The following is a 20,649-nucleotide window of genomic DNA, read 5'->3' as shown; positions in this document are numbered from 1 at the left end:
TCTCCTGTTTTGTCTGGCACAGACAGTTTTGGAGGGGATATTTTTAGAATATGGTACATGAATTTTTGATTACCTTAAGAGATTTATTTTCTGCCAAAACAAAGGCATCGTATTTCTCTAACCAGAATGTGGCACTTATTGTGAGGAGGGCCAAATCTTGCACATAATCATTGAGGTCATATGCAAATAAAAGGCACCATATTTTGTGTAAATTCCCATTTTAGCTATCCTTACAACATATCTCGTTTATAATATTGTAACTATTTTATGAAAGGCTCTCTGGGACTAGTCCATTAAACCACAACCAGCCTATTTTTCTTCATCTCCTGCTGAGGAACTGCTGTCAAGAAATATTTTGAGATCTAAAAGTGAAACAAACAAAAAAGAAAATTAAAAAGTTTTTCTAGCAGTTTAGTTTGAGCCCTTGATTTAAAAGCAGTAACATTAATACAGTTGTGTTCATCTGCCTCTGTCATGGTCCAGTGATGGTGTCTGCAGGGTGGGAGATCACAAATCACAAAAAATCACAAGGTTGGAAGAGACCTTTCAGATCACCAAGAGATACAGGATTTGGTCCCTGTGCTGGTTCTCCTTGACTTTCAAGTGACCAAATACTTCTCTGGGTTGCAAAACTGGGGTGCCACTGCCCTGCTAATCCCTCTGTAGAGCCAAGGCTTTTCTGTACTCACCATTTATCACTCCCCATCCCCTCTCCTTCCTCCAGTCTCCCCTGCCCCAGCCTTCATCAAATTTCTTATTTTTTTGTCTTTTATCTGGAAAAAACATTTGCCTGGAGTGTTGCAAGACTCATGGGAAGCGCATTGTCTGGTGTATTTGCACATGAGGAGGCCAAGGCAGGGGCTGCTGCATTCTAACAACATTTCTTGTATGTAAGTACTGTAATTGGGGGATGGCACGTAACGCTTGCTAACACTATATTCTGATTGCACTGCTAGGCTAAAAGGAATTAACATGAGGTCTAAAGGCATTTGGAGTACTGTCGCTGCTAACTCCCTTCTGTGATCATATGTTACAAAGCTTCCTACTGCTCTTCTGAGCCATCCTGCTCTGGCCCCTTACTGACATCAAGCAAAAGGAAGTACTTCAGCTGGGAAATTAAAACCAGCTTTTTAGTGTAGTTTCAAGCAAATGATGGCCTGTTCTAAAGCTGCACCCAAAATATCTCCCTTTTTATTTTCTGTGCAATAAGAGAGCTACAAGGGAGTGCAGGGAATATTTTGCACACTTGGTCTTGTAGTGGGGATTTTCTGTCCCTTCCTTTCTGCAGAAAATCTTGTAAACATTTTTTAATCTATCTGCCAGCTCTGCTTCATCTTTTTAGATGCTATTTCCACCATCCCCACTTCAGAAATACCCACATCCCTCTGCTTCCTTGGCTGTCCCCAGGTTGCAGACGCTCATTTAAGCCTCCCTCTTTCCCTGCAGAGCTGGACCTCGTCCTTTGTCCTTATCTGAATGACTGGGCTCAGCAAATTATTTTTCACATCAGCCTGTGCAGGCTGCCAGCTCTCCCAGTCATCACTGGCCTCCTGTTTCAACAGAACTGACAATAAAGAAGTTCTGGCTATTTCACTCTAACTGATAAAAATCTTTATTTTGTAGGTAACAGTAAGAAAACCTCCAGGTAAAGACAAACACTTCCAGGAGAGTGAAAAGAAACCCTGTCTGAATGACTTGAATGACAGATCCACTTTCTTCATGGGAAAGATAAAACACACTGTGCTGGTGCCATCTGGAAGCTGCTTAAAAGAACCTACCCTGGTGCAAGGCCAGTCGCTGCCTTCTTCCCTTGCTCCCATCCCTCCTCCTACACACAGTGATCATGGAGCACAGCAGAAGTGATTTTATATAGGTAACTGCTACCATTGTGCTCTGTGAGCACTTTGGGGCTTGTTTTCCTGACAGGATCTGAAGGCAAAGACAACTAACTCTTCTTGGAAATCACTCTCTATCCCTTATAGTAGAATAGAATGGAATGGAATGGAATGGAATGGAATGAAATAGAATGGAATGGAACGGAATAGAATAGAATAGAATAGAATAGAATAGAATAGAATAGAATAGAATAGAATAGAATAGAATAGAATAGAATAATAGACATGTCAGTTGGTAGGGACCTGCCACACTCAGGCAGTCCAACTGCCTGATCACTTCACAGCTGACCAAAAGTTAAAGCATGTTTTTAAGGGCATTGTCTAAATGCCTCTTAAACCCTGACAGCCGTGGGGCATGCACTGGCTTTTAGAGTTGCATTCTCTTTCTGTTTTCCCTGCTTTCCAGCCCTAGGCAGCATGACAAAGGATTGAGGGCATCTGAAAATATCCTTATTACCTTTCCCTAAGTGCAGATGTTCTGTTCAAAGGACAAGGAATTAAATGACAAAGGTTTTCCTTGTGTGCAGCAGCAGACAGCCATCTCCTACCGATGAGGGGTTACAGATCCTTCCACAATGGAAATAAATCCTTAAATTCAACGGGATGAACAGAGGACCTGAACATGATAGCAGCACAAGGTGCTAGAGAGGCCTGAGAGCCCTGTGACACGCAGGGCATGCCCAGTGTGTTACCAGTCATCGGATGCCAAATTTACCTGCTTTCTAAATGCTAATGAAGAAAAAGGACCCTCTCACTGTGTGAGGTTCCCTTTCACCATCTCCCTACATTTGCATGCAGACACTGCCTGACTTAAACTTGTAACAGACACCAAACATCTAAATGAATCATTGCTGCAAAGCCACCCTCTTACTTCTGTTTCTCAGGTATCCCTTTCTTTCACTGACCACCATCACAACTGCTCCCCAACCAACAGGAAAGAAATAAGCAGTAATTGTGCAGAAGTTAGACACAAGCACTGGAGCTGCAGCAGAACTTTCTATGCTCACTCAAAGGGTGCAAGCATTGGAACCAGTGCTTAAATCCTTCTGGGGCATTCAGTAGAGAATTACATCCTCAACACAGAGTTTTTAGGTTTCCTGTAGAAAGGCTTTCACCCTCTATGATGATGTATTGTTGTTTTCCAGACTAATTTTTATTGAATATTGTCTTTGTTTAGCCCTATTATGTTCTAAAAGGCTTTGCCATAAATATTAGGACTCCTAAGTGCTTCCAGGACTGCTGCTGATCCTCTCTGAGGGCATGTCAATGCGTGTCTCTAAAAATGCAGGTTGTCACCTGCAAAGCAGACTGGAGGATCGTAGTTTGGATTCATCTGTGGCTGCTCCTGAGACGTATCTGAGCACCTGCACACAGCTTTTGTTTTCTGCAGGCCTGCACAATGTTACCTTCAAAGAAAGATGGTCTAAGATTCTATGTTTTCCATTACCTTACTCTGACTTCTCAGAGCTGTTTCTTCCTTGAACAGGATGGCTCAAGGGACTTGTTGAAAGATACAATTTTCTTTCCCAAGCCCAGCTACAGTCCAGTCCAGCCTGACAATAAAGGCAAATAGTATTTGGACTGGTGGCCCATTCGAAATGAGATGATTAGTCTCCATTCTCTCCTCGGTCACCAGGTGTTCACATTACATAGCTGCACTGCAGGCGTCTCTGTGGAGTTATTAAAACCAGACAACCCTCTCTTTCCTTAGCAATGACTTACAGGTCAGTGCAGTGGCACAGGATCAGAGGGATGTGGGGACTCATGAAGCTTTTCTTCCAACTAATGAGTTGCATCTCCTCTTTACATCGCCAGCTGTTGTGTACAACGGTGGATTCTCTGGCTTCAAACTAACTAAGGCTTTTGCTGAGCAACTTCCAGCTTTCAGAATTTCAGGCCACTCTGATATTTCTCTGGAGCAGCAAACCCACATGAGCTGAAATAGCAAAGCCTCCACATCCCACCAGTCCTTCCTGAGGAGCGCTGGGAGGAAGACACTCACTGGAAGGTACTAACTCTTCTCTCTCCTCCACAGGATCTGTATCCATCTCCATTTTCCATTGCTCACAATGACTTCTCCAGCCTCACAGAGATGATACAGACATTTTCAATAACTGTGACTAATGACTGAACAAATCCCTTAAATTTTCTTCTTTGAGGAAGGTTTTATTTTATGGCTAGATCTTTTCTCCTAGTTGTGCCTAACCCAGTTTCAGATGAGCTCTGAAAGGTCTCTTTGCTATTGCAGACCCCATACTCTGTGTATTAATCTCTCTAAGTGCTCAGGGTTTTGGGGTAGTCAAATGGGTGTATATATTTATCCTTTTTATTTTGGCACATAAAATGGTACCTGAATGCCAAAGATTTCTTTTTTAAATAAATTAATCCCTTACTCAAAAAGGCATCTCTCCTTTTCTAAAGATGAAGAGGTTATTTGTCTCAGTCATCATCTTATTTTATTGCTGTTTTGGAACAGTTTTCTGTTTGAGAATCAGTGTGTCTGACATGTGCTATTTACAATCCATTTATTATCCTATGAAAGCTATTCCTCCAGTTTATTATTATTGTTTCCCTCCCAGTTGCTCACAGACACTGCTTTGTAGAGTGCATGGAATAGTTCTGGGAAAAAAAAAAAGTCAAAGTTTTGCCCAAAAGTTCGTGCTGTTACTTAGTCTTTTTCAAAGACACTCCAGTGTTCTCCTGTCATTTCAGCTGTATGAGGTGATGTTGATGAACAGTGATAGGTGCAATGTTCATGCTAGTCAGCCATTCAGCTCTTCCATTTCTGCATATTTGGTGAGTGACATGACCTTTCCATTAGGTTGCCTTCCAGAAGATCTGCTCTTCTCAAAACGTCCTCCTTTGAGCAGCAAACCAGAATATTCCTTTCCATGAACCCTTCATCAGATGCCATTTCATGGAGGTTCTCATTTAAGGCAGGAAGTGTTACTGTCACATCTTATTTTCATGGTATTGCATCTGTGTTTAGGTACTAGTGTTCTCAAGATGTGAAGGAGCTCATGCTTTCTGGTTACACAGGATCTGTGAGGTGGGTCTGGTGTGCTGAGTTCCTGGTATCTGGGTGTCTACATGCATTATGTGTGCAGTTATAACTCTTCAAAAGCATGGAATATGATAAAGTTTCCTTGTCAAGCAGAAGTTGAAGAATCAATTTACCAACTTCTAAAAAAAAGAATTTGAAAAAAAATCACCCTCCACATATTTAGTATTTCCCTAAAGAGTTGACTGATTATGTTTTAACCAAATATTTTATTTACTAAATAATGCAATCTAGCTGGCCCCAAATAATTCTCACATTTCAGCAAAATTCACCAATGAATTGCAATTTGTTTGTATTTGGGAGACTATTTTCAACATGCAAGCATTCTGATGAAGCAATTATTTCACCCCAAAGGTGAAGCCTGCATTGGCTTAGGTGAAGCTCAGCCTAAAAATGTTCCCCCTTTTGTTCCCCCTCTGACTGTCTAGGAAACTTAAACAAATAGTTCAGATGCAGATATTTGCAGCATAAATGTCTGTGGTTACAGGGGACAAGTCCCAGCTGAGCCAGCCAATGGGAAAATAGGGCCCTTTTGTTTAAGAGGCTTTAAAAACATACAAGAAGATCCCAGGAGCTTACACGTTTTGTTGAAAAAAGTCAGATGATGAGACAGATTGGGACAGACGAGGTTAAAAAACTTATTCAAGGTCATTTAGCAGCTTAATGGCAGGACCTAAAGCAGAGCCAAGTCAGTGCCTCATTCTCCATGTCAAATTGCATCCCCTAATTGTTTATGAAGTTTCTAAGCATTGGAGAGGACTGAGAGAGGAAAGGCAGCCCACGCCACCAAGGACTGGTTACAGAGGAGACAGGGTACATGACAGCATCAAGGAGGTGACTGGCTTTGTGGTGATCGTTTGGTCCATTATGAGTTTATTCTTGTGGTCATTTTGAAAGGCATAACTTGTCAAAAGGGACTTGGACAAGGGTGAGATGTAGAGAGAGACACTGCCAGGATGCTTCAGATACAGATGGTTAGGTATGTGAGCAAAAAGGGGATCAAGGCACTACCTGGAAGGAGAAAGCAGTGCAGACCAAAATCTTGCCTAAGGGATGACAATGCAAAACTTTTAATCAATTCTGAGCCATGGAAGGTGTCACAATCCAAGGCTGTTTGAGAAAATAAAAGGAGGAGATACTGGGAGATAATGTTGGAAGAGACTTTAAAATAATTCATTTAATCATAGAATGGTTAGGGCTGGAAGGGGCCTTAAAGACCAAGTTCCAACCCACCTGCCATGGAGTAGTGACACCTCTCACTAGACCAGGCTGCTCAAGGCCCAATCCAACACCTCCAGAGAGGAGGCATCCACCACCCCCCTGGGCAACCTCTAAGGCAGGATCAGTTGGTCTCCCTGAGATTTAAATCATTGCTGCCTCAGCTGTTTATGAGACCATCCAACAGTGGAGGTTTCACAAATTCTTGGCCAAGATTTTCTAGCTCAAAATTCATCAGTCTTCCCAGATAGCCAAGCTGAAGTTCTCTTTGTGCTGTTGAAGCCAATTACTCCTTGTCCCATCATCCATGGACATGAAGAACTGTTTGCTTTTTTCTTCTCTGCAGCTAGTTTCTAGGTCTACAGTACTTCATTTCAATCTTCTCATGTGAAGACTAAACAAACACTGTTTCTGCACTCTTTCCTCAGCAATCTTGTTTTCTATAGCTCTGACTAAGGTTCTTCTCTGCACACCCTTAATTTTTCCAGCAGGATTTAAAGAAGAGAAAGCAGATGATGTATAGATAGACACCCTTAAAACCATAATGGATTAAATATCAAGAAAATAAAGTATATTAAAGAAGTCAGTCCCTAAAAATCTTTCCTGTCCACCTCTTCTCCTGCCCAGACATGCTGTGTGCATCCACACAACTCAGTTGATCCTTTTACTCCAGCAGCTGTGAGGTTTGTCAGCCCTTTTGTGGCAATTACTTTAATTCCCTGAAATCAAAGCACCTGCCAGAGAAGTGGTTTGTTTTACAAAATCAGGGCCTATTGAAACATTTGAAGGAAAACAGTTGTTTCATTCTGTGAAGATACAGATCTTCCCTTCAGTCAAGGACAGAAGATAAAGGGGGAAAGTTTGACATTTGACTGCAGTCTGGAATGCAGGTAAAGGCTTGAAATATAAACTCCAAGATGAACAGGTTTGATTAAGATATTTTAAACTACTGTCTTTTCCTTATTTATTTGTAACTGTTAAAGAAAGACAAATAGCTTTATCTTTTCCACTGGACACACACACACAAAAAAAGCAAGCTGGCAGCATTGGCTGCAAAAGTTTGAGTGACTTTGATGGCTACTATGAAAGTGCATTGGTCTGTTTGATCTTTTGTTGACTAACTGCAGGTTTGGAGCTGGTACAATACATGTTTACATAATGTAGGCTGGCTGCAAAGCCTCACCTCGGGTGAAAAGACACAGATGCTTTTAAAAGCACGCTAGGTCAGCATAAAAAGAAGTTTCACAACAAGTTATGAAGTTTCAAAGGTAACATGGGTTATGTGGCTAGCATACAGAAAGACAAAAGGGCTGTACACCATCAGAAAAGAGTGCAAACAGACTGGGATTTGATGGGATCCCTTGTAGTTTGAAGCCAACTTAGTCTTCAGTGTAGAGACAGAAAGCATTCCCCTTGAGGTTTATTTGTTAAAGAGAAAAGCCAACTGAAATCTCATCACTTAAGTACTAGGCTAATCCTTCTTCTCAGGAAAATTTGATTTTATGGTTCCTTTCTCATTGCACTGTCCCAGCCCTGGTCTGCTCCCACCTACTAGATTTTCTGACGCTGGGGCTGAACCCATTAGTGGCCTTGGAATTAACCAGCTCATCACTGGTATGTCAGCTGGGTGAATACACTTACAGTGTCCAGCCACCCTGTGCCACCCCTGTGTTCAGCTATGAACAGCAACACTGTAATATGGATGGTGGGCTGGATTCACAGAAGAGCCAAGTGGCATTATGGCAGATGACTGTTAGGTGCTTTTGCTCTTTCAGAAAGGTCAGACTCCTGACCTAGCTGATGCAAATGGATCTGTAGACACCTAAGAAACTGATTCACAGGAGCCAGAAACAGAATTGAGCTAAAACCTCTGACAGAAGAAAGTGCTAGGGACAGAGACAGACCTTAACCTTTCTCAGAGTAGTCTCTGTAACTCCTGGCCTCTCTAAAGGGACAAAACTCTTAACTGAGTACCCATAAGGTGCTTTCTACAATGGCAAGCACCTTGGCAGAAAAGATTTGGATGGGTATCCCCAAGAGGTTGCTGCCTGGGTCCTTACAGCCATACATGAGGTATTTCCATTTATATGTAGTCTGGCCTTGTGCACCGAGGCCCCACCAGACATGTGAATTGAAGCAGTGTCCAGGGGATGTAGTTTGGGACCCTCACACCCCTGTAGGAAAACATCCGTGGTGTGCTACAGCAGAAGCTTCTGATTTGCCTCCCAGAAAAGGAATCTGGTGCACTAAGACTGCTCCATAGACTGAGTACACTTGGTGAACCCTGCAGTGAAGGGAGTGATGGGAGGCTGCTGCAGAACTGCACAACTGCTCCAAACCAAAATACTAAAGAACAATAGCCAAAGCTTACAGAGAGGGGCCAGTCCCCTCCTCTTTAAAGCACAGAATGTCCCTTGATACCACAGTGGTGAGGGTTCTCACCAATGGCTTTGAGTTCGAGCTGCCCCCCTGCTTGAGGTGATACCACACAGCTGGACAGTAAGTCTGTTATCTCCATGCTTTGGTCCATGGCTGGAAGCTGTGGAAGTCAGTTCAAGTCATTGTATTTCATACCAAAAGCAAGGCATTGTTGCTTCTTGGACATCTAGTGCCAGGAAAGAGCATCTAATGGGTCACTGGGTCTGCTTGATGGCTTTCAATTAACCACATCCTTTTGAAGATGCAGCCTTTTCCACTGACTCCGGGAGGCCTTTGGATTTGGGCCTGACTTGCTGAAATAAGCAAGAGAAAATAGTCTGATTTTTGCAGTGTTGATTTTAAACCACAGCTTCTGATTATATAGAATTTTATTGTAATTGGTAAAATCTTGTTTCTTTGTGCTATATTGAGTATTTTGTGGATATAATTTGTCTGTTGGTCTATTCACAAAAACAGCAATTAGATTTTACTGTGTTCTTTGGAGGAAAAGTGAGATTTAAGAGACCCTCTACAGTTTGTCCATGATTCATCCTGTAAGTTTGTTATGCAAGTGGTGACAAACTATGCTGGTAAACAGTGAGAGACAAGGAACAATTTTCCAGTTGTGAAGAAGGTTCTTTTCAAATTTAGTGTATGAAGATGAATGCAGTGCCCTTAGCTCAAGGGAGATGGCTCCCCTCCAGCTCATTCATTAAACTCTGTAGACACTGTCTTGTAGTTTGGGAAAACCATCTAGGAGCTCATCAGAGTAAGAACTACATAGGCAATTTCTAAACTTTGAGCTTGGTCTTTGGGCTAATGCAGGTTGGTTAATACAGGATGCTCTGCCTAAATTCAAATATTTCATTCTTTCTGCTCAACATCTGAGGAAGCAGCCTGATAGCAAAAGCTCCCTGCAAGGTTTGTTATGGGAGTGCCTGTAACTCAGCTTTGGAGGAAGGTGTTGTAGAGAAATGTGCTGTTTGTGGGGATGCACTCACAGTCCTGTATTTCTGACATTCCCAAGTGAGCAAAGGGCCTATATGAAGGGAATGGGGAGGGGGGGATATGACAGGTGAGAGGGTGGAATCTTTAGACATTTAATGAGTACTGTTTTTTGTTTCCCTGGTGGGTTGAGTTTAAATGTTGCTCAGACAATTTTTTTGCAAGATAGTTGTTGTCTTGTTGAGTAAACACTTGGAGAGGTGGTTAATTCAAATTTTAAATTGGAAATCACTGTGAGAGTGGTGGTCTCAGCAGACACACTGAGGAGAAAGCACAAAATAAACACTCATTGTTTAGTTAAGCTAATTATGTGATATAGATATTTTACAACTGAAGAATAGGCAATAATGCCCAGAAATCATTAAATAAAGGGCTTTGTTAAATACAGAAAATGCCTTAACTTTACTGGAATTTCTTTAATATAAACTCCTTGACAGAGTTGTAACTGTCTGCAAGACAATTCAGAGTGCCTTGGCTCTGCTTTCCCTTTGCCACGCCTGGGTGAATGTGGAAAATACACCTTACTGTGTGCAAGGATTTCTTTGAATAAACACATTTGTGTGAGCGTGTTCCTATCTATAACCAGCTTTCAGGGTGGAAATACAATTTCTGTTCATGAAATGAAGTCTTGTTGCCTCAGGGATAAAGACAGTTTTCAGATTACGTTTCATAATTCAGTCTGCAGTAGACTGGGTTTGACTGTGAAGACCCTCGTGGGGACCATTTTTGTCTCTGTAGCCTGTGGGCCCTCTCCTCCAGGCAGCAACTATTTATTCAGCTTCCAAAATAAGTGAGGAAGGAAGAGATGGGACCAGCACCCCTGAGCTGAAAATGCCCAACTGATGGATTGTGAGCCAGGTAACTTAATTTTTGCCTACTGCTCTGGCTGCATCACCTGAAATGTAAAGCAGTCTGAGCCATTGCAACAAATGCATCAGAAAAGACCATTTAAATTGGGCTTAGTTACAGCTTTGAAAATAAAACATATCTCACAATACTTCAGCTGCAGGCTCCTGTTCCTTCACAAAGAGCAGAGTACACAAGGGCTCTAACAGCAGTTTTTCTTACAGTAGTTTTACCCCAAAACACTCCCACTGGTACCAGTAGATTTAACATGATGAGCATCGTTTTAATTGCCTGAACCAAAGCCTGTTTGAATCAATGAGGAAATTCTCCTGACTTCAGTGAGCTCTGGTATAAGACCTCAGAGAGACATCATGGGAGTTCCTGAGCCTTTTAGGTGTTATTTACAGTGGTCTGCTGCTAGGGGAGTGCTAAATCATGGAGTTATTTGTCTGCTGGGGAATTTAAATGGCAATCTGCTATGCTGCTGCCACAGCTACAATACTGTCTCTGTTGCAGTGATTCATGACAGGTCAAGGGAGCATATGTGATGGAAATATGCTTTATTGTGTTCTGTCACTTGTCATGTCTTATAAACACCACATTTTTATTCTGTGGTATTCTCACTTTATTTTGACTGATGTCTGCATGCAGAACTGGTGAGAGTGTATCTCAAAAAATCTCAAAATATGACCAGATGCCCTTCCCATCTTAAAACTGAGTACAATTAAAAGCTGATCCTGCTTATCCCTCTCAGCCCAGGCAGCTCTGAGAATTTTGCTTGAGAAAGAAATGCAGCACCAGCCTTTTCCAGGTTCCAGTGCCCAAAAGGCCCTGGAATGGGAAGGGTGTAATCAGTCTTGTGAAATGGTTTGTGTAACTACAGAAAGGGATACAAAAGGCTGAGGCTCTAAGAGCAGAAACCCTCCGTGTTTCCATGCCACAGCTGCTGTGCTGCCACTCCTTGAGCCATTTTCAGAACTCTCCACTGCTTTCCAAAGCATTTTCCCCCCCTGACTCCTAGCCCCAGGACATGGTTTCCTGACCCTGTGCCTGCAGTTGCATTTCTATGTGGACAAAGGTTACCACAAGCTGCTCTTCAGGCAGGGTTTGCTCTGTCCTTTCATCATCTGCTTAGCATGGAAAGGGAGCACCATGCAGTACTGTTTTCTGGACTGAAAGCTTGTGTGAAGAACATAATTGTTTGAGAATCCAGTGGGTAAAAGGAGCAAGGCCATGCATCTTGTCTGCAGGAGATGGGCTGGCAGTTAGGATTTCTCCATGGTCTGCAGGACACCGCTGTGAACATCACTAGCCTCACATTTTCCTCAAGAATTAGCAACCTAGAGCAAACTGCAGTGCTGTACCCTGATTTAGAGGAGTCTTAGAATGATGCATGGCCCTACAAATGTATTGGAATGACATTTGTTCAGCCCAGGGATCAGAAGCAGCAGTTATCTACCTGTCATGTGTATTTCAACATGATTTTACCCTTGCCTTTAAGTGCACCTTCAGAGTTGGGGCCAGAGCAGCCCAGCCCACTGCTGCCTTGTTCCTGAGTGACCACCAGACCCGGTAAGCCATGAGCTGAGTTTCACCTGACTCCCTCCTCATCAGCAGACACATGGGCTTCCAGGTTTCACCAGAAGTCTGTGACTTTCCTGGCTGTCGCTGCTGAGATTCCCATATGGCAACCCAATCTACAACAGTTTATGTGTTACCAGTGACTAATTGTGCTGCAACTTGCAGTCTGACTTAAGTACAAATCGTCACATGATAACTGTCATCAGACACTTTAAGTGCAGAGTCTGGGCTTCAGCTAATACAAGACTGATCTCTGGAGTGACCCCAAAAAGACAGAGCCCTTTAGGAACTCAGATGGGAATAAAAAGATCAGCCATTTTATTTTAAAAAGGGAAAAGAAGCTTATTCTCAAACTCCAGGCCATGTGTAAAAGTTGAGACATCATTTCTTCCCTTACTGGTTCACTGTGACCTGCCTCACATCATCTACTCTTCCCCAGTTTTATGAAAAACACGTGTCAGATATATCTGAAGTGGGGGGAAAACCCCCTCCAAATCCAGACTCAGCCCCTTGCTGGCAGCCCTGCAGCTGTCACACTCAGCCGGAGGCTTGTCAGCTCCCTCTCGTGGGTACAGGAGCACTGAGCGGTACATGCTGGCGTTCCCCAGGCAGCTGCACATCCCGTGTCAGGCCGGATCTGTCCTGTGATGGTTGGTCTTTGTGCGTGGCAGCATTCACAAGGCATGAGGAGATGCATGTGAACATTAACGCCTGTGCTGGCTTGCATGTACATAGGCACAAATATGTCCACAAATGAAGCTCAGGCCTTGTGGAGATCAGCGATGGGCCACACTAAATTAGATATGAATTTTAGGTGAAGTCATTTATTGGGGGAAATCACACAGATTATAGACATTTGGTACTGCAAAACGTGGCAAGCTAAAAACTGCTAATTGGCTACATACACTGTTTACGCCACACTGGTTGGGTAGTGATTATAATGAGTTCTGATAAACATGATTCTATGATTCTATATCTTATAGCTAATAATGTTAAATATCGTTAGTTTACCTTTGATGCCTAAAGGCACCCGCACACCGGCTGTTTTGACCATCTTATTATGGCTGTTTCTTAACATGTTCTGTTACTCCCAAGTACCTTCCCATAACTTCTCGATTTAGGTCAGTCTGTACCCCTGTCATCAAGGCCACTGTGTTTTGAGAATGTGATTATTAAAATCCTCTCAGCATTAGTAACTTTTCCTGTCTCATGGGAACACGAAGACATTGTCAGGGCCTGTGTCTTCGGTGAAGAGAGCTAGGCCGCCGGCAGGCCTGCTGTCTTCTCTGACAAGTCCTCAGCTTGAAAATTGGTCTGTTCCACCCTTCTGGCTTTGGGCAGATCATCTGGTTTAGTTTGCTTGCTTTTAAAGCTCATCTCAAGGACGGTCAGTGGAGTAGCACTGTGCTGGCTCCAGCAGCCTTCATGTGCTGGGTGCTGTGGTGAGAGTACACCCCAACCCTCAGGATGCTCTCACCCAACTTGCTCTGGCAGGAGAGGTGGATGTGCCCTGTGAAGATATTCCTGTGACACTTTCCCTTCTCCTGGTGGTCTTATAGCCAAACTCCTGGAACCAATTCTTTATCTCTGAGTATTTATAAAGTGCTGTTAAAAGGATGGCAGTCACAAGGCTGTCTGCTTTTAGGCCTTCTGGTGGTGGTTTTGGGCCTTCTGGTGGTCTGGTTTTGGGCCTTCAAGTTGTGCTCTCTAAAATCCCCATCTGGTCCTCTAAATTAGCTGATTAGATGATCTTTAGGTTTTATTTGGAGCTGATAACACATACAGAAATCCAGATCTTTCCAGGATGATTTTTCCACACAAACAGTTGATCTTATCACCTCTTCATGATTTTAATCTGTCAAGAGCCACAGTTCCTACAGCTTCCCAGAACCGAAGAGCACATTTTGTTTTGGAAAGCACAGAGCTATGCACTGAGTTCAGGGATGAGGAGGATGGAAGCATGACTTAGAACTCCTACCACCACATATTAGATAATATTCAAGTTATTACAGCTCAGAAACATTGAATCATAGACTTCAAGAACTTATAACTCCTAAAATATCAATTTTTCTAAAATAGAGATTTGTAGAGTGATTTTTATTCTTCTGATTTTTCTTCCCCCTTAAATAAAGTGGTCAGTTTGGGTGCAAGAGCTAACAAGGTGCAGAGACCCTCTTGATCTCTTAACTCCTAACAACAGGAGGGGAAAGTAGGAGACGCAGCAATGTGCCTAAGGTGCAAAAGATTTTCCAGGAGAAGGTCTAGGTAAAGGAGAGGGGAAAAAAAATCTCTTGGAAATCACTGTCAAATATAATGGGATTTCAGGGTCCATAGTCCTTCATCGTTATGATGTGGATTTATGGCCAAAGCCTGTGCTTGTATACGGTGCCAGCTCTTCAGCTAGGCAAGGAACGTGGTGCAAATGCTAATGACATATTTCTACTGAAGCAGAACTTAGGCATAATGTTTCCCTGACAGGTGATCAAAACATCTCAGCAACTATCAAACTCTGTTTCCTACTGTCAGAAGTAATGGCGTTATCTAGACTGGGAGCTATTAACACTATGTTATTGCTCTGCCATTCACAGAGCCCAAGGGAGGATGTGTTGGGGTTTTTTTTTTCTGAAATTGCAATCCTTCAGGCGTGAATGAAGATCTTTATCTGCTGAAAGATAACAGCTGATGTCTTCCCTCCTGCTCTCAGACAGGGAAAGTAATATCCTACATAATGGAACAAGGGAGCCGTAGTAGCTCCGGTGAGAATGAAGAGAGAAGGGAGTAGATTGTGTTTCAGGTGTAAGTGTTGAGCTATTATGTTTCATGGAGTAATGATGTCCTACCCTGTAAAACAGAGTAGAAAGAGGCTTTTTATTCTACCCTCGGGGGCACGGCAGGGCTGTAATCGCATTCCCATTGTGTGGGGGGACCAGGGTTTGCAGAAGCCACAATCTGTTTTCCTACTTGAACTTATCTACCAGAAGGGGAAAAGTTAACACGCTGATAGTCAAGACAAGCCTTTTTGAATGTGGTATTTGTTTTGGCTGGTAGAAGTAGCCTCAGTTAAGTAAAATTGAAGAGTTATTAAAGAGCCACAGGAATGAGGTGGGCAGGGCATGTCACTTCAATTAAGGCTGGTCTTTGAATAAGCAGCTCCTGTAGTAGTTATGGAGTGGTCTTTAATAACTCCTGTTTCTGGAATAGGTGAAAATCATGCTTTTAAGTTTCTGAGGGTTCACAGGAAGAGCTGCAATCAATGGTATTGGTACAGTTTGAGTCCCCATATCCCCAGCCAGGGAGACAGTCCTACAGCCCTGCTGCTGAGTTTATCGTTGCCTTAGTAGCCATGGGGAAGCTGAAGGAACAGTAAATTTGGACCACGACAAGGCAACACCAAGGTTTCTGCTTTGATCAAGGCTCAGATAGATGCACATGGTGTGGCTTTGGATTAGTTGAGGTATCCTAGCAATACCACCACTCAGGCTGGAGGTCTGAGGGAGCTTGCAGTCTTGCTACTCTGCCTCCTAAGTAGGCCTCAGTGTCTTTCCTGAGCCCTGCGCTGCTATTTCTGCATGGCTGACGAAGACAAGTCAGCAACAATACAGTCATCACTGACAAAGAGCATCAGGAAAGTACCACATGGTTCATGTTGGTGAAAGGAAGAAAGAAATGTGAATAAACCAGGTTACCAGAAAGGACTGTAGTATTTTTATGACATTTTTCTGTCTGTCCATTCTGAATTTTGCCAGATGACCAAAGAGCAATGAACCCCAAAGCATGAGCATTGCTTGTGGGTTTGCACTGCAAGATCAAGTTGCATCCGTGCAACACTGCAAGGGTTTTTTTGATACTGCTTTCTCTGCTTCTGGTATCACTAATGAATTCTTCCACTGAATAGATATTAAAGAAGAGGTTGGGGGTTTCCTCACAAAGGAAGTGATACAAGAATGAGAATTTGTTCTGCTCTTTCCCATAATATGATGAAAGGCTGAGGTCAGGTTAGTGCATTACTTCAAAACAGAAAGCTTTCTTTTTGCTCTCTGAAACACTTTACAATTACCTTTTGCTGTAATTTACCTGTAAAATTACCTTTACCTGTAATTTGAGACCCTTGTTCACCCACCTACTCACTTACTAAAATGAGGCAGAGTTAAATACCTTTCTGAACAGGAACACAAAAACGTGTTTCTCTAAAAGTGAGAGAGCATACAAGTCCAAGGTCATCCCACAGGGGTGGGAACGGCCCTATCCTGCTGTGCAGGCTTTGGTCTTTCATCTGTCTTTAACACAGAAGTCAGAAAAAACTGCTTAGCTTGCTTAAGTATGACCATATGTTGATGTGGGAGAAATGTGCAGGCAGAGATATTTCCTTCAAGTTGGAGAAAACCCTGCCATGTTTTCTGTGAACCTTTCTGTTGGTGCTACTCCAGGGGGTCCTTTGCCATCAAAGTATCAAAGATTATCCAGGGAAAGTAAGTTGCATCCAGGATGGTCCCTGCAAGACAGGTGCTCTGACTATCACCTGGTGGTGCCTTCAGCCTGTTTGCACATAAATAAATGAGCAGAGGCTGCAAGGTTGATGACACAGGGTGCCATCAACCAGTTGTCTCTGCTTCTTGTGCCTGCTACATTGCTCTCACATGCACTATAGCCTAAATGGAGTGTAAAAAAAAAATCTATTTACATTTAAAAATCCATCACCTTGACACTTTGGCAGATGGTTTTGGAGCCTGCCTTTTATACCATGCTCCTTAAAACTTGTCAGATGCTGCTTCTTCTGTTTCAACCCTTCCCACCCCCCTTTTCAGCCCCCATTCACTATCATTAACGTAGTGAAATTGCCAGACATATAAATGCTATTTTCCATTAAGGTTGCCATGTTACCAAGTAAGTGTAAGTTTGAAGGAGGAACATGAATTTAATTCCCCAATACTAGTGAGACAGATGTTTCTGTTACAAGGAATAAGCACTCGAGGCTTTCTTTCTCTTACTGAAAACAAATAGCAGTGTTGCTAGCACTCTTGTGTAATTAGTATATCTGCTTGCTCTGTGCATTCTTTGTGCTTAAAGTTTTGCACATTAGGGGTTGTGGAATGTTTTCTGGTTTGGAGCATTGTTTAACAGAGCAAAAAAGCTCACTTGCCAATAATGGCTTGTAATTTCTTAAATAAATACATGACATTAATTTCTTAAGTAAATTCTGTGCTGTTCAAAAAGGGGCAGAGAGTCAACTGATTCCACAACATTAGATGATCTAAAGTCAATGTAGCTGGAGGGTTCTGCAGAGCTGTTCAGCTGGCAGATCTAGCCATGAGCTCCAGCTGAATCACTCGATGCTCTCCTTTAACTGTGCTGGTGGCTTGTAGAAGAAGCCTGTGCTCCTGACTCACACATAGACAGGTATGTTGCACACCTAGACTAGGTGTCTTAAGCTGTGAGCTGAATCCCACCTTGGTGGAATTATCTAGCTACTTCAGTGAAGGTGCTTTTGAAGAGTAGTAGAGTGCTGAGACAACCACATAGGACTAATGGAGGTGGCAAGGGATGGCCTGGAGACCTGCAGCCTTCTGGGGTGGCAGCAGGAGACCAGCTGGACAGTGCAAGAGCATCACAAGTGACAAAAAGGCCAATGTTTTGGCAGTGGAATGGAGGGCCGGGTGTCTTCTGTCAGTGGGGAAAACTATCCTCTGGAGTTCTCTGTCTTTCTTGCATATGGTCAGACTCTAGATGACCAGCTTCTACTAGACTACAGCTTTTAGCTGATGAAATGCGTCACACTATGAAAAATTGGAGTGCTAATGGCACAAATGTGTAATTCATATTTGCATTGTAGAGACACTTAGCAGCCCAGCCAAGAGAGCTCCATTTTACTGGGGCCTCCACAAAGAAAAACTGAGTGTTCTCTTTATCTAAACAAAAGCTCTAATAGAGTTTTATATGCATATGCACACTCAAGAGGAGCGAGGAACCACGGTAGTCTTCATCCCAGTGATTCAGATCTGAAACTGAGAGAAGTGATTTGCTTAGAGTGGTATAGGAAACATAGTACAGCATAAATAACTTCACCTGCTTCCTTCTCTTAATAACAGAAATAGATTTTTTTTTCTTTTTGTCAAATAACAGAATTCTTAAAGCAAAATCTGTATATGTCTGTTCTTTACAAAGAGAAAACTTACAGATCTTACATGTTTTTGAGCCTTGGTTTCAATCAGATGGTTTAGATTTCATGAAGAAAAGTCTGACCACGCACATACGTGCAGTGCCATGACAGGCAGAAGTAACAATCCACTACCACTTTGAGGCAACTAACCTCAAAGAACATGCCCTGAAAATCTTTTTGTGGTGAAAGCAAGCAGAGAGCAACCCAAGCTTTTTGAAAAATACGTGTGCCACCTTGAAAAACTGTTGCATTAATAACTGTTTTTTGTAACAGATCATCAGGTTTTCATTTGAATTCGTCTGAATATCTTGTGATATTCCAACGCACCGTGAGAGCCATCACCCAAATCCTCTGGCCTCTGCTCTGCTGAGTCTGAGTAAGAAAGTCAAAAGCTTGTGAGGTGAGGGAGCTGTATATCAGGTTGGATGGGGCCAGGTTGGATGGGGCCCTGGGCAACCTTGCGTAGATCCAGGCCTGGGGGTTGGTGGCCTTGCCTGTAGCAGGGGGGTTAGAACTCTATGGTCCCTGTGGTCCCTTCCTTTCATGATTCTATGATATTTTAATGGAATTTTCTGTGTATGGCTCACAAGTTGGCATATAGGTAGAGAAACATACATAGAGAAGATATTTGTGATGATGGAAACTGTACCTGGCTAAGACTGGAATTTTTATCTGACTGTAACAGTCCTTAGACCTAATGTTTTGTGAACTCTGGTGTGAGACCTGAGATTCATAATGTCAGTGGCAGAAGACCATGGACTTTGGTCATGCTGATTTTTTGCCACAGGACCCTCAAGGGAATAATGTCCCTGGTAGTATTTATGGTTCTGTCAGTGATGTTCTGTATGTGTGTGTGTGGGCAGCCCAGAGCTACCCTTGTCCTTGCTTAGTGCCAAAATTCATCGCAAACACATTCTTGTTGAGTTGCTTGTTATCACCTCTTTGTCTCTCTTCCCCCAATTGCTTTCATGCTTTTTCCTTTCTACTGCTATAATTTTTAAAATTGCAGAGAATTGGCCCATTTCTCTCAGAAGACAAGCATGGTGAGGGAGCTTTGCTTTAAGAAGATATAATGTTCTCTAGTGCAAAAGACCCTAATGTGCCCTATTTTTAAAATACTGGCAGGGACTGCTAAAGGGATCTTTCAATATATCCTGGCATGCAGTGGATGCTTAACACTCATTTCCTCTCGTGAAGCTAAGTATCAAACCCAGACGATGAAAGTTTAATCCTTTGGCACAGGTACTGCACATTGCATCTTTCAACACAATGGAGCCCATTTTCTGCAGAGAAGAGGCAGCGAAAAATGCCTTGCACAGGGCTTAAGCACAGGTTCTTGGGTGGAAAACAGGAGAGGCTAGGAAAGGTGCATTTGCTGCAAATTAAGTTCCATCTCCAAGATACACATCTAGCAGGCCAAGGCATTGCTTAGTGAAAGAAGTAGAGTGCCTTAAAGCCATCTGCACAATTTCTTAAAACTTCACTTCCCTGATGGATAACAGATGGAGGAAGAAATTTATAAGTAAAAGATTAGAGCAACTCTGCTTATAAACAGGAGTACTAATCACTCTGCCTTTGCCCTGGAGACCAGATTTAATCTCGGGGTTTAACTTAATGCAACTGTCTTGTTTCTGCTGCCAACTGAGAATGTTCAAATACTCCCATGATAAGAGATACTTCGGGATGATACAAAGCTAAACACTGCTTGGCAATTGATGATCCAGCATTTAATCAATGATTACACTCAGCGTAACATGGTGAAATAATGGACCGGGTAATTTGTGTCTTCAACATTTGTCATCTCCCAGTGTTTAAATCTATCTGCTCAGTAGTCCTCCACTGCATTTGTGTTGTGTCAATAGTACCTGCAATTTGTACCCCCACTGGATGGTTTTATTCCCCACCCTCTGAAACACTGAAATGAGAAGTGAGACCTCTGAACGTGTTGGGGATAAGGAGCACGGGGTAGTAGATTTGCTGCAGAAGAGCTCTTTAGTATCTTCTCACCCTTTGGAGTAAAGCTCTCTGTGTTGCATAGGGGATAGTATGTGGAAACCAAGGGTCTGTGGTCTCATGAGATGTCTCTGACAATAGCCTGAGAGCTGTGGTGGAACAGAGCCTCATGTCCCAGCACACAGCAGGATGGGTAAAGCTCAGATAACCTTTGCATCTGACCCATCTGTACTTGCAGTCCTCGCAGTATAAGCTATTAGGTAGCTGGTCATTCACACTCAGTTGCCTCAGTTTTTGAGTGGTGTTCTGGAGTGTTGGGTGAAGGAAAAGAGGCAGCACAATTAGAACTACGGTGAAAACTGATTTTTTAATTTGCTGCTTGAAATGGAAATTAAAAAAGGAAAATTATCCCACTCTGACCTGAAATGAAAATGTATTACTTCCCTCATGGAAAAGGAACCAACCACCATGCCTGCTGTACCCCTGCTAAACAAAGCACCTCCAGGCTAAACAGA

The sequence above is a fragment of the Gallinula chloropus genome (assembly GCF_964237585.1).
Source record: "Gallinula chloropus genome assembly, chromosome: 4".
Taxonomy (NCBI): domain Eukaryota; kingdom Metazoa; phylum Chordata; class Aves; order Gruiformes; family Rallidae; genus Gallinula; species Gallinula chloropus.
The sequence above is the reverse complement of the archived record's forward strand: the minus strand, read 5'-3'. Positions refer to the sequence as shown.